Source organism: Panthera pardus, unplaced genomic scaffold, assembly GCF_024362965.1.
Source record: "Panthera pardus isolate Hobbes unplaced genomic scaffold, ASM2436296v1 HiC_scaffold_8, whole genome shotgun sequence".
Lineage (NCBI taxonomy): Eukaryota > Metazoa > Chordata > Mammalia > Carnivora > Felidae > Panthera > Panthera pardus.
This window is the reverse complement of record NW_026527013.1, coordinates 73,983,798-73,999,317: the sequence shown is the minus strand read 5'-3', so window position 1 is coordinate 73,999,317 and position 15,520 is coordinate 73,983,798. Positions and strand designations below refer to the sequence as shown.

The following is a 15,520-nucleotide window of genomic DNA, read 5'->3' as shown; positions in this document are numbered from 1 at the left end:
AGATGGTGGAAAAGGAAAGGATTCAGGGATTGAAACCTTATCCAATTTATTTTACCATATTTAAATAAGGAATGCATTTGGGGCACCTGAGTGACTCAGTTAAGTGCCCAACTTCGGCTCAGGTCACCATCTCACGGTTTGTGAGTTCAAGCCCTGCATCAGGCTCTGTGCTGACAGCTCAGAGCCTGGAACCTGCTTCGGATTCTGTGTCTCCTTCCCTCTCTGCCCCAGCCCTGCTCACACTCTGTCTCTCTCTCTCTCTCTCTCTCTCTCTCTCTCTCTCTCTCTCTCTCTCTCAAAAATAAACAAACATTAAAAATTTTTTTAAATTTTTTTTTAACGTTTATTTATTTTTGAGACAGAGAGAGACAGAGCATGAATGGGGGAGGGGCAGAGAGAGATGGAGACACAGAATCGGAAGCAGGCACCAGGCTCCGAGCCATCAGCCCAGAGCCTGACGTGGAGCTCGAACTCACGGACCGTGAGATCGTGACCTGAGCTGAAGTCGGATGCTTAACCGACTGAGCCACTCAGGCGCCCCTAAAAAAAATTTTTTAATAAATAAATAAGAAATGCATTCAGGTACTACTTACATAACTGAAATTAATCTTTAAAGCATATGATCACACATATCCAACAAAGGCCTTGTATCAAGAATATATAAAGAGGGGCGCCTGGGTGGCTCAGTGGGTTAAGCGTCCGACTTCAGCTCAGGTCACGATCTTGCGGTCCGTGAGTTCGAGCCCCGCATCAGGCTCTGGGCTGATGGCTCAGAGCCTGGAGCCTGCTTCTGATTCTGTGTCTCCCTCTCTCTCTGCCCCTCCCCCGTTCATGCTCTGTCTCTCTCTGTCTCAAAAATAAATTAAAAAAAAAAAAGTTAAAAAAAACAATTTTTAAAGAATATATAAAGAATTCTCAAAGCTCAACAGTAACACACAAACCCCAATTAGGAAACGGACAAGAGACATAAACAGCTATTACACTAGATGGCAAACACATGAAACACATAAACACATGAAAAGATGTTCATCATCATTAGCCATTAAGAGAATGCAAATTAAAGACACTGTCAAGATAATGAAAAGATAAGCCACAGACGGGGAGAAAATACTTCCAAAAGGCACATCTGTTAAAAGATTGTTATCCAAAAACATGCAAAGAACACTTAACATTTAACAATAAGAAAACAGGGGCACCGGGGTGGTCCATTCGGGTTAAGTGTCTGACTCTTGATTTCAGCTCCGGTCATGTTCTCATAGTTCCCTGCATCGGCTCTGTGTTGACAGCTTGGAGCCTGCTTGGAATCCTCCCCCTCTCTCTGCCCCTCCCCTGCTCACGCTCTCTCTCTTTCTCTCAAAAATAAATAAATAAACATTTTTTAAAAAAATAAGAAAACAATTCAGTTACAAAATGGGCCAGAGACCTTAACGGACACCTCACCAGAGAAGACAAACAGATGGCAAATAAGGATATGAAAAGATGCTGCACGTCATGTATGTCACCAAGGAAATGCAAGTTAAACCAAGGAGCTACCACTACCCGCCTATTAGAGTGGCCAAGATCTGGCACATTGACAACACCAAGTGCTGGTGAGGATGGGGAACAGAAAGAACCCTCATTCACTGCTGCAAATGCAAAACGGAACAGTCACTTTGAGCCCAGTGATTAATTTTATAACTATTATTCTAAATTCTTGTTCTGTTATATGGCTTAAATCGTTTTTGATCAGTTTGTTAGCTGTCGCTACTTCCTGGAGTTTCTCTTGAGGAGAGTTCTTCCGTTTCGTCATTTTGGGTAGTCCCTAGGGTAGCTTCAAACTGCAGGGCACTTCCCCTGTGCTGTCTGGAGTAACTTGTGTTGGTGGGCGGGGCCACAGTCAGACTGGTGTGTACCTTCTCTTCCCCTCTCCCACTGTGGAGTGGTGTGGCCCCTGTCTGGGCTACTTGCACACTGCCAGGCTTGTGGTGCTGCTTCGATGGGATCTGGTGTATTAGCTGGGGTGGATCCGCAAGGTGCACAGGGGTGGGAGGGGCAGGCTTAGCTCTCTTTGCCCATCACAGGTCCCCTGTGGGAGGGGGAGAACAACCACTTTGAAAGACAGTTTGGTGGTTCTTACAAATCTAACTATCCTCATGCCATGCAATCCAACAGTTGTGTTCCTTGGTATTTACCCAGAGAAGCTGAAAACTTACATCCACACCAAAACCTGCACTTGGATGTTTACGGTAGCTTTATTTTTATTTTTAAGTTTATGTGTTCATTTTGAGGGAGATGTGGGGGGAGGAGGGCAGAGAGAGGGAGAAAGAGAATCCCAAGCAGGTTCCATGCTATCAGCACAGAGCCCTGCAGAGCCCTTTGTGGGGCCTGAACTCACGAACTGTGAGGTCATGACCTGAGCCAAAACCAAGAGTTGGACACTTAACCGACTGAGCCACCTAGGTGTCCCACAGCAGCTTTATTTATTTATTTATTTATTTTTTAATGTTTATTTATTTTTGAGAGAGAGAGACAGAGCATGAGCAGGGGAGGGGCACAGAGAGAGGGAGACACAGAAAGTGAAGCAAGCTCCAGACTCCGAACTGACAGCACAGAGCCCGATGTGGAGCTCAAACTCACGAGCCATGAGATCAGGACCTGAGCCAAAGTCAGACTGACTGAGCCACCCAGGTGCCTCACAGCAGGTTAATTTTTAATTGCCAAAACTTGGAAGCAACTATGATGTCCTTTGATAGGGGAATGGATACATAAACTGTGGCACCTCCAATAGTGGAGTATTCGGTTCTAAAGAAAAATGAGCCTGGAGGAGCCTTGAATGCACACTACTAAGTGAAAGAAGCCAACCTGGAAAGAGTACATATTGTATAATTCCAACTACATGACACTCTGGAAGAGGTAAAAAGTAGTTAAAAGATCAGTGGTTGCCAGGGTTTAGAGAGGAGGGGTGAATGAACAGGCAGAGCACAGATGATTTTTAGGGCAGTGAAAATATTCTGTATGATACCATAGTGATGGATACATATCATTATAAATTTGTTCAAACCCATAGAATGTATGACACCAAGAGTGAAACCTAATGTAAACTCAGGATTCTGGGTCATAATGATGCATCAATGTAGCTTCATCAATGGTAATAAATGTACCGCTCTTGTGGGGATTGTTGGTAATGAAGGAGGCTATGCACCTGTAGGGGCAGGAAGTATACGTCTCTTAATTTTGGACCTAAAACTGCTCTAAAAAATAAAGTCTGTTTTAAAAATGCATGGAAGTGGTCCCTGGGTGGCTCTGTCGGGTAAATGGCTGACTCGGCTCAGGTCATGATCTGATGGTTTGTGGGTTCGAGCCCCGAATCGGGCACTGAACAGACAATGCAGAGCCTGCTTGGGATTCTCTCTCTCTACCCCTCTCACATTCTCTCTCTCTCTCTCTCAAAATAAATAAATGTTCAATTCAATTTAATTCAATTCAAATGCGTGGAAAAAAACCTATCTGCAGATGACATGATTTTGTATATAGAAAATCCAGAAGGATCCACTGAAAGCTATTACAACTAATAAGTTCAGCAAGGTTGAGAATACAACATCAATATGCAAAAATCAGTTGTATTTCTATATACTAGCAATGAACAATCTGAAACTGAAAATAAGAACAACAATTTCATTTACAATAGTGTCAAAAGAGTAAAATACTTACAGATAAACTTAACAAAAGAAATGCAAAATGTATGGTCTGAAAACTTAAAAAAAATTGTTGGAAGAAATTAAATACAAACTAAATAAATGAAAAGACATCCTGTGTTCATGGGTTAGAAGATTTAATATTGCTAAGATGGCAGTACTTTCTAAAATGATCTACATATTCAATGAAATCCTTATCAAAATCCCTGATTTTTTGCAAGAAGTGATTCTAATATTCATATGTAAATTCAAAAAATTCAGGATAGCCAAAACAATCTTGCAAAAAGAACAAAGTCCTGATTTTATTTTATTTTATTTTATTATTGATTTCTTTAGAGAGGGAGAGAGAGAAAGAGCATGGGAGCAGGAGAGAGGGGTGGAGAGAGGGGCAGAGACAGAGAGAGAGAATCCATGCTTAGTGTGGAACCCAACACGGGCTAGATGCCATGACCCCGGGATCATGACCTGAGCTGAAATCAAGAGTTGAAAGCTCAACCCACTGGACCACCCAGGCACCCCCAAAGTCCTGATTTTAAAATGTATTACAAAGCTAGTGTAATCAAGACTGTGTGGTAGGCATAAGAATAGACAAATCGATCAATGGAATAGAATGAAGAATCGCTTGCAGTCAATCTATTTTGGACAAGGGTGCCAAGACAAATCAAAGGGAAAGAATAGTTTTTCAACGAAATAGTGCTGGGACAACTGGATATCTACATACAAAAGAATGAAATTGAACTCTTTGTTCATACCATACAAAAACATTAACTTGAAATGGATCAATGACCTAAACATAAGGGCTAAAACAACAAAAGTCTTAGAAGAAAATACAGACATAAATCTTCATAACCTTGGATTAGGCAAAGGTTTCTAAAGCTATAAGACAAAAAACATACAACAATAGAAAAGTATATAGATAAATTGAACTTCATCAAAATTAAAATCTTTTGTGCTTCAAAGAATACCACCAAGAAAGCATGAAGAATGGAAGAAGATATTTGCAAATCATATATTTAAGGGACTTGTACCTAGATTATATGAAAAACTCATACAACATAACAATAAAAAAATGAATGACCCAATTTAAAAATGGACAAAGGATCCAGGCAGACATTTCTTCCAAAGAAGATATGCAAATGGCCATTAAGCAAATGAAAGGTACTCAATGTCTTTAGTCACTAGAGAAATTAAAATCAGAACCACAATGAGGGGCACCTGGCTGGCTCATTGGGTGGGGCGTGCAATTTTTGATCCCAGTGTCATGGGCTCAAGCCTCACATTAAGTGTAGAGATTACTTAAAAAGAAAATCTTAAAAAAAAAAAAAAACACCGTAAGATCCTACTTCACACCCACCAGGATGGCTATAGTCAAAAAGACATAATAAAAAGTGTTGGTGAAGATGTAGAGAAATTAGAACCCTCATACACTGCTGGTGAGAATGTAAAATAGTATAGCTGCTTTGGAAAACAGTTTGGCGGGTCCTGAAAAGATTAAACATAGAGTGACCATATAATCTGGCAATTCCACTCCTAGATGGAACAGCTGAAAAAAAATGAAAACGTACATCCACACAAACACTTGTATGTAAATGTTCATAGTAACATTGTTCTTAATAGCCAAAAGTGGAAACAACCAATCGATTCATAATAACCAATCAATTCAATCAATTCATAGTAGCCAATCAATTCAATCAATAAAATAGCCAATCAATTCAATCAATCATAATAGCCAAAAGTGGAAACAACTGATAAGTAGATAAACAAAGGTGCTATATCCATTCCATGGAATATTATTCAGCAATAAAAATGAATAAAGTACTGATGCCCACTGCAGCATGGATGAACCTTGATGAAATTATCCTCAGCGCAAGAAGCCAGATTACAAAGGGCTAAAATTATATGATTATAAGTATGATATGATTTCTTTTGTATGAAATGTCCAGAACAGGCAGATCTCTATGGACAGAAAGCAGATCAGTGATTAGTAGTTGCTTGGAGCTGAGGGTTTGGGAGAAATAAGGGATAAGTGCTGATTGGTAGAAAGTTTCTTTTTGGGGTGACACAAAGGCTCTACCTTGACTGTGGTGATGGTTGTAGAACTCTTTTAATATATTAAAAACCATTGAACTGTACACTTTAAATGAATGAATTATATGGTCTATACAAGTTGCATACACAAATGAATTCAGATTAAAAAAGAAGTGATGGAAAACTGAATAAGAACTGAATAAGAACAGTAATATGCCAAGGTCAATGTCCTGGTTTTGATACTATACTACAGCCAAATAGGATATCACTAGTGGGGGGGAGTGAGGTGAAGGGTACACGGGACTCTCTGTACTAATTTTACAGTGTCCTGCGAGCCCATAATCATTTCAGGATAAAAGTTTTAAGATAAAATAGAATTTCCCAAAATCAGAATGCTCTCTCTCCTGAGAAATGATGATTTCTCCATTGCTAGAGTTTTAAAAATGTTGTGACTCTGAATCAGGATCGCAAAAAATATATAGTTCGTTCATTCATTTGAGGGCTGGTGATCAATAAGGCTTTTCTAGGGCAAATTTGGACCGGCTGCTATACAAGCCTAGGTACCCCTCCTCTATTTCCTAGGCCTGCAATGTGTGATCTGGAATGTGGAATTCTCCCAAAGGGCCTGGAAGGGCCACCTGTCCTCAGGGTTCCAAGGCTGACACACAATATCTCAGTTCAGCTCTCCCTGAGCAAACCCTTCTCAGTTCAGCCCCAGATCTTAGGTAATGAAGCTGGGAGTGGTGGGGTGTGGGGAGCAGCTCTCTCCAGAAGCATCTCTGATAAGAAGCAGAGTGACTTCCCGCTCCAGGAGCCATGTGAAGATAGAGACTGAGTCTTACTCTTGAATATCCCCTGCCTAGTGCTTTGCCCAAAACAAGAGAACTGGCTTGTGGATACAGACCTCTTGAAGTTCCCTCTTGAAGCCAGTGGGTCTCAATTCTGACTACACGTTAGAGCTCTGAAAACATGTTCTATATCCAGAGCAGTTAAATCAGATGTATTTGTTTTTCTTGCTTTCCTATTTCATAGCATCCTCGATGTCATTCTTACATCAGGCTCAGTGATGAGCTTCTGAGGGATGTTTCTGACGATGACCTTCAGTAGAGAGCAGCACCCATCAGTACCGAGGAGGGTTCGCTTAAACAGGATGTCAACTCGATATCCAGTTTGGGGCTTATCTAAGCTTCCACCAGTTTATTTTATCTATTTTATTTATTTATTATTTAAAAAAAAATTTTAACGTTTATTTATTATTGAGAGAGAGAGACAGAGCATGAGCATGGGGGGTGGGGCAGAGAGAGGAGGAGACACAGAATCCGAAACAGGCTCCAGGCTCTGAGCTGTCAGCACAGAGCCCGACGCAGGGCTTGAACCCACAAACCGCGAGATCATGACCTGAGCCGAAGTCAGACACTTAACTGACTGAGCCACCCAGGCACCCCTATTTTATCTATTTTAATGTACGTGTTAGCAAGCCCTCTTGCTCAACTATAAACCCCAGCTGTTAAAGCCAGAAGTAGACAAGACCACTTAACTCATGCTCTAACTGCAACCCATTGTTCTTATTTCTTATTGCACTTTCTTGAGGCATTGAAGAAGATGTTTTGCAATGACCAGAACATTCCAACTGCCCTGTCAGGAAAGCCCTGATAGCAACGGAATGCCTAGAAGACCACACCCTCCACGTCCCTGCCCCTGCCTACGATCCCATGCTGAACACACACTACCATCCCCCGCTGTGGTCACTTGCTCTCTGCCTGCTCTCTTGCACCTCCCCCTGCTCCCAGCACCTGAAATAAATCTCTCTCTCTTTCTCTTTTCCAAACCCTTGTCTCTTGAGTTATTGGCTTCTCTTGTGACAGGCTTATCTGAGTTTGGTCAGCAACAGGGTTGGCAAACCCAGCCAGGAGCTATGTGTCCAGCTCCCTGGGTTCTCCAGGACGGGGCAGTTCAGCTTGCCAGCACCAGGGCTCACCTGCTCATTTCCTGAGTTAGTGGCTGTGATAGGTCATTGGGTAACACTTGCACATAGAAAGCATAAGCCCCAAATACCAAAAGTGGTACAGTGAGAAGGAAGTGTACTTCCCACCTTGGCTCCCCAGAGGCCACCATTTGTACCAGCTCATGTTTCTTCCCAGACAACACACCCATATAACCTTAGTAGAGATGCATCTTACAACTCTCGTGTGCTTTGGTGTGTTGTAAATGGTTCTGAAAAGAAAGATACATTTAGGAGTGACAGTAAAACCTTGGATTGCGAGTAACTGTTCTGCGAGTGTTCCGCAAGACGAGCAAACGTTTCTAATAAATTTCAGCTTGATGAAGGAGCGGTGTCTCGCAATACGAGTCGTACGTGTCGCCGAAGGTCACGGGATCACAACTGAGCCGAAGGTGCTTGGAATTCGCTTTGATACGCAAGTGCTTTGGATCACAGGCATGTTTCCAGAACGAATTATGCTCGCAAACCACGGTTTTACTGTACTGCACTCTATCTACTTCACAGTGTATATTTGCCTGGTAAAAAGCTCTGTTTCTCAAACTTATTTGAACCCAGAACTCTTCTTTTGGAGAAGAGTTTTTTTTTTTTTTTTTTTTTTTTTGAGAGAGAGAAAGGGCACAAGTGAGTGAGGGGTGGAGAGAGAGACAGAGAGAAGTGGGGCTCACCTGGGGCTTGTGTTTTTTTTACCTGATGTGGGGCTCGTGCTCACTTGAGGAAGATTCTTAAAGACATTTTCTAGTACTGGCATTTTCTGACACCACATATAGGAGAATGCTCATGTGGCAGGGTCCTGTTTGATAAATTAGTGAACATGTCTTCATTCCTGGTCATTCCTGGGCCTTTTGACCTTTCCCCTAATAGGGCATCGGCATAGCATTCTGGGCTCACGACCCCAGAGAAAGGAGGAGTACAGCAACACAAAAAAATGTCCATTCTGGATTTCTGACTTTCAGATTACATCCTTGGGACAACAGGATGAGAGATAAAGTCTTTGAGTTTCAAAAGTCAAAGCCCTAAGGGACTCGGGGCCGGCAGTTTATGACAGAAGTCACAGATTTGGATGGCTGTAAGGGAATAACTTTTTCCCTGCCTTAGGAGACCCTCTGAATTGAGGAAGGGAGAAAAATATCAGAACAAGATTAGGCACCAGTGAGTGTCCCAGAGAAGGGGAGGACATGATAGAATCCCCAGAGAAGTTTGCTACTTCCCCTTGGTAACTCCGAGGGGAAAGCAAACCCCACGGGGAAGTCCCAAGTCCAGGATGGCACAAAGCGTCTTAATGAGAACTGGGTTTTGCCACACCGGGTAGAAACTCCACACTAAGGGATTTATACACTTTGAAATTTCTTTTATCTTTAAACAAATTATTTTAATTCCAGTAGAGTTCACACACAATGTTATATTCGTTTCAGGTGTACAATCTAGTGATTCTGCACTTGCATTCATCACCCAGTGGTCGTCACTGAAGGTGCCCTCCTTCATCCCCACCACCTGTTTCCTCCAGCCCCCCCACCTCCCTCCTCTGCTAACCACCAGTTTGTTCTCTACAGTTAAGATTCTGGGTTTTTTGGTCTCTCTTCCCACCCCCATCCCTCGTTCACTTGTTTTGTTCTTAAATTCCACACATGAGTGAAATCAGATGGTATTTGTCTTTCCCTAACTGGCTTATTTCACTTAGCACTATACTGTCTAGATCTATCCATAAAAATATGAAACGCTTCATGAATTTGCATATGTCATCTTGGCTCAGGGGCCATGCTAATCTTTGCATGGTTTCCAATTTTAGTTCTGATTTTTAGTATATCAAAGCGAACACTAAAACTTATTTCTCGTTAACGTAAAAGTCCGGGTTGGTCATCCAGGGCTAGAAGCGTGCTCCACATTGTGAAGAACCCAGGCACCTCCATGTTGTTGCTTTGTCTCCCAAGGCCTCAACATCAGATTTCCAGTTCTGGGCAACAGGATCGAGGAAGAGACAGCGAAAAGACAAAGGGAACCCACATGCTGTTTCCTAAGAAAGGTCTATGGAAGCTCCCATATATTTCTATCACATTCATTTCACAGGAAGTTACTCGCCTGGTGTTATGGGTTGAATTATGTCCCTCACAAAGATACGCTGAAGTCCTAACCCCCATACCTGTGAGTATGACCTCATTTGGAAATAAGATCTTTGCAGATGTAATCAGTTTAAGATGAAGTCATTAAGGGTGGGCCCTAATCCAATATGACTGATGTCCTTGTAAGAAGAGAGAGAGACACGGACACTGGGAGAAGACAACATGTGATGCTGGAGACAGATGTGGCTTTCAAGTGGGATTATGATGTGAGGAAAGCTGTATTCTAAGGAGACTATCTCCTCACTGTGTCATTACAATTCTTAGTGGCTGGCAAAGGAGCCAGCAGGGGCCGGATCTCGAAGGACCTCGAATAGCAGGCTCAGGAGGCCTCCGAGGGTGGAAAATATCTGCAATGAGATGCCTTCGCTTACTCTTTGAGAGGATCCTGAGACAAGGTCACACGCAGAAGGAAGGCCATCAGCAGACCTTTCTGTCTTCCTTTGGTCCATGTGTTCCATAAATGAGCAAAAGATGGCCTTTGTGTATGGGTCCCTAGGTCGTTCATTTCTTCACTGCGGGCCGAGACCCCTTAGCTCAAGAGCCCACCAGCACAAAACTCAAGTTTTTACACACCCTCTTATTTTATTTTATTTAAAATTTTTTTTAATGTTTATTTATTTTTGACAGAGAGAGAGAGAGAGAGAGAGACAGAGCATGAGCGGGGGAGGGGCAGAGAGAAAGGGAGACACAGAATGGGAAGCAGGCTCCAGGCTCTGAGCTGTCAGCACAGAGCCCGACGCGGGGCTCGAACTCAAGGACCACAAGATCATGACCTGAGCCGAAGTCGGACGCTCAACCGACTGAGCCACCCAGGCGCCCCAGACACCCTCTTATTTAAAAAATAACTCAAACAAGCAGATTTTTAGCCACTTAGAGTCTGTCTGCTTTGCATACTTTGCAAGACACAGCTCACCCCATATCTGTGAGCCAGAGATAAGATAGAGCCTGACAGTTATAAGACCCCAAGCTGCTCTTTGACCCAGACACTTCCCACCATGTTGCTGAACATGTAAGCCCCTCTCTGCATCCCATATCCCCGCCCTCTTCTGGATGGGAAGGATCCCTCTCATTTGCTCGCTTTAAACTTCTTATGTCTCATGCTGTCAGAGACTTGCTCTGGAATGTAATCCTGTTCGAGAACAACCTTGTTAAAACTTGTGTGTTACTGCCTCTCATGATCATATGTTTGTCCTTGGCCAGTCCCAAGTCCCTCGAACTGTGACACCATACCCCTCTTACTCCTTCCTGAGACTGCAGCTCAGGGTAGGGCTGAGGCTTGAACACAGGCCCTGTTCTTCCTAGGTGAATCCTCTGATTTGACCAAAAGGGAGAGAACATACTGGGTGGAGGGGATGGATACTAGCCAGGGACCTGGAGATGTGGCCCTGAGGCCCTGTCCTTAGCTCTAGGGAAAGGCAGTTTTCAGGATATGGCCAGGATGCCATCAAGAAAGGGTACACTCCTTAGTGAAAACCCAGACAGTGAAAAACACATACTGCATGGTATCACTTATATGTGGAATATTAAATTTTTATTATTTTTTTTAGAGAGAGAGAGAGAGAGAAAGCATGTGAGTGGGGGAGAGGGGAAGAGGAAGAGGGGGAGAGAGAGAGAGAGAGAGAGAGAGAGAGAGAGACACCCAAGCCCATGGATCCTGATGCGGGGCTCAATCCCACAACCCTGGGACCATGACCTAAGCCAAAATCAAGAGTCATCGGATGCTCAACCAACTGAGCCACCCAGGTGCCCCTATAGGTGGAATCTTAAAAAAAAAAAAAGTCAAACTCATAGAAACAGAGTAGAAAATTGGTTGCCAGGGGCTGGGATGTGGGGGAAATAGGGAGAGGCTGGTAAAGGGGTATAAACTTTCAGCCATAAGATAAACTATGAGTAAGTTCTGAGGACCTAATATAAAACATGGTGACTACAGTTGAAAATACTGTATTGTATAATCGAAATTTGCTAGGAGAGTATACTGTAAATGTTCTCTCATGAAAGAAAGAAAGAAAGAAAGAAAGAAAGAAAGAAAGAAAGAAAGAAAGAAAGAAAGAAAAGAAAGAAAGAGTGGTGAATATGTTAATTAACTAAATGGGGGAATCCTTCCATGAATACATATATCAAATCACTGAAATGTACACTTCAAATATCTTAAAATTGTATATGTCGATTATACCTCAACAAAGCTGAAATTTAAAAAAAAAATAGGGCCACGTCTGGTCATGATCTCTTCACTATGTTCAGTACAACGATCACTTATAGAGCAGAGTCTAGGTATTAGAGTCTTTCCAGCAGGTTCGAATGTGCCCTAGAATATTACCTCCTTGAGGGCAGGAACTTTGTGGTCTTATGCATTACTGTATCCCCAGTTCTTGGAACAAGGCCTGCCTCACAGCTGGCCCTTAACATCTACTGAGAAAGGGAGGGGCGGAGGAATGATTGACTTCCCTCCAGGGACCCCCTCCAAGCTGGGTTGAGCCAAGTTCTGGTTTGCGCCAGCCTTCTAAGGAACAGCCCCAGAACCTTCTGGGCCCAACGAATGGTTGACAAAGACACCCCCCTTCCTCACCCCAACCACAAATACCAGTGAGGAGATGCCTGTCACATAGGAATGTCCACTCTGGCCTCTGAGGCTTACAGACCCACATTTTCCACTGTCTGCTGGCCACCTCCAGCAGGAGGAAGTGGAGACAGGCTTCATATGACTCGGCTCCGGCCAATCCCTTCCCTCCCCCATGTACACCTCAGTTAGCTGAGTAGACTTCTGTGTCCAGACTTCTGTGTCCCTCCTCCACCCTCCCCATCGAGAAAAGTCCTCCCACCCTTACCTCCCGTTGCTACCTGAACCCCATTCAGCCTTTCCAGGCGGAAGCAAAAGTCAGCAACCGGATTTCTTAGCGAGGGCTTCTCTGACCATGCTCCTCTCCCATCCTCCCCCACCCGACGGCCACCGCGTGGAAACCCAAGGCAGGAGGAGCAGGTGGGGGTGGGGGGGCAGGTGCATCTGGGGCGAACACGAGAGGAGTGACTGTGAGACACCCAGCAGGAGAGTAAGCTGTGACTCTTGGACTCCCATTTTACTCCTCATCCCGCACCATCCTTCCCAACCCCTGCCCAGAGGCTCCAATCTCCGCGGAGCTCTGCTCTCGGCCAACGCTCACCCAGCTACCGGCGACGTCACAGGAATCCCGCTATCTCATTGGTTGAAATTTCCTCTCCCCCTTGCGTGGGAAGGAGGGGAGCTGTGGTCCCCGGAGTCCTGGGAGGCGGTCTCCGTGGCGACTGCAGCCTGGCAAGGGAGGAACCAACTTGGACCTCCCCCGGTCTGCTCTAGCAGACGGGATCCCCCCGGCAGAGGCGGCTACGCCCGCAGTGTCTGGAAACCGGAAACCGGATCTTCCCCTCTCTGGCTCCGCCGCACCACCGCAGAAGGGAAGCGCGGTGAGGGAGGCGGGCGTCCAGCCACCAGCGGGACCGCGAATGTGCTGGTCTCCAGCTTTGTCTGTCTCACAGTGGCATCTCCTCTGGGCATGTTTTTCCTGTGTGGATCCGGAGAGAAGGAACTGTCCGCGATGGCCCAAAAGCAGCTTCAGCTTCAAAATTAGAGGTTCTTATTAACTAGAGGAGACTGGATTCTAGACCTGGCGTTGTCTCTGGCCTCAGTTTCCTCATCTGTAAAATAGGGATATTGAGGTTTGGCTTGCAGAGCGGGAGTGCAGGGGCATTAGAGCCCCTCTGGGCCTGTGGTTCCAAGCTGGGGGTCTCTCAACTGCCAGGTGTCAGGATGAAGGGACTTGCCCCAGGTCCCAATTTGACAAGTGGCTGAGTCAGAACATAGGTCATTTCCAGCGTTTCTAACCGGCAAGACACTGGGTGATCTTTCAGAGCCTCCATTTCCTCATTCGGGGGCTGAAAAGCGATTCAGTGGAGTGTCCCCAGAATCACGTGAAATCATGGAGAAAAGATATCAAGCACATGGCACTTAATAAATGGTCATTATAGTGTTTTAAATTAATTTTTAGTAAAATGAATTTTTGGAGCATCTGGGTGGCTCAGGCAGTTGAGTGTCCGACTTCAGCTCAGGTTTATGATCTCACAGTTGGTGAGTTCCAGGCCCCCTTCCCCACCCCCTTCCCTCCCTCCCCCTCCTCCCCCCCCCCCCCCCCCCCCTTTCCTGGGCCTTGGGTTCTGTGCTAACAAAGGGCCTGGAGCCTGCTTCGGATTCTGTGTCTCCCTCTCTCTCTGCCCCTTCCCCACTTGTGCTCTCTCTCTCTCAAAAATAAAAAAAAAAAAATTAAAATTTTTTTAAAAAATAAAATGAATATTTGTTAAATGCATATTCTGTATTGGGTCTCATGCTTATTCTGTTAACTCTGTCCCTCTTTGGCTAATCTGGCTTCCTGTGCTTCTCCCCACCACTCCACCCCGCCATTTCTGTAATTCTTAGGGACTCTGTTTGCTTCTCCCTCATCCTGATCACTTTACTATCCCCTGCACTACCCCAACCTGCTACTATCTTGTAGATTCCTCCTGTCCTCACTATCCCCATGGACAAGGCCACAGACTTTGCCATAATTAACAGTTTTGTAGTTTTTACTATAGGAGCACAGTTGGGTGCCAGAAAAATAATGAACGAATGCGATCATGAAGCTTAAGGAAATGATACCAAGGTGTAATGTGACTTCTCTGCCGGGCACTTAAATATTGGCATCCCTCTGGTTACTGGCCTAAGCTCACTTTCCCTCTCAAGTACATGTCTGCAGACTGTTCCCAAATCTCTGTTGCCAGCTCATCTCCCTCCTGACCTGTGGACTCAACTGTGTACTGTGCAATGTCCTCATTCTTCCATTCAAGAACGTGGACCTAGAACTATATACCAATTTCCCTGATGAACATGGATGCAAAAATCCCCAACAAGATATTAGCCAACTGGATCCAACAATACATTAAAAAAATTATTCACCACGACCAAGTGGGATTTATACCTGGGATGCAGGGCTGGTTCAATATCTGCAAAACAATTAACGTGATTCATCACATCAATAAAAGAAAGGACAAGAACCTTATGATCCTCTCAGTAGATGCAGAGAAAGCATTAGACAAAATACAGCATCCTTTCTTGATAAAAACCCTCAAGAAAGTAGGGATAGAAGGATAATACCTAGAGATCATAAAAGCCATATATGAACGACCCAACACTAATATCATCCTCAATGGGGAAAAACAGAACTTTCCCCCTAAGGTCAGGAACAAGACAGGGATGTCCATTCTTGCCACTGTTATTCAACATAGTATTGGAAGTCCTAGCCTCTGCAATCAGACAACACAAAGAAATAAAAGGCATCCAAATCAGCCAAGAAGAGGTCAAACTTTCACTCTTCTCAGATGACATCATACTCTATATGGAAAACCCAAAAGATCCCACCAAAAAACTGCTAGAACTGAATCATGAATTCAGCAAAGTTGCAGGATATAAAAATCAATGCACAGAAATCGGTTGCATTCCTATTTACCAAAAATGAAGCAACAGAAAGAGAAATCAAGGAATTGATCCCATTTATAATTATACCAAAAACCATTAAATACCTAGGAATAAATCTAACCAAAGAGGTGAAAAGTCTATGTACACTGAAAACTAAAGAAAGCTTATGAAGGAAATTGAAGAAGACACAAAGAAATGGAAAAAGATTCCATGCTCCTGG

General features: G+C 44.0%; 1 non-coding gene across 1 annotated transcript; it reads right to left on the bottom strand.

Moving 5' to 3' along the window:
* Positions 1-9,407: 9,407 nt before the first annotated feature.
* Positions 9,408-9,509, bottom strand: LOC128775769 (U6 spliceosomal RNA). Its single transcript, XR_008420746.1, has one exon. It is a non-coding gene; the product is annotated as a U6 spliceosomal RNA (small nuclear RNA).
* Between the last annotated feature and the right edge of the window lie 6,011 nt (positions 9,510-15,520).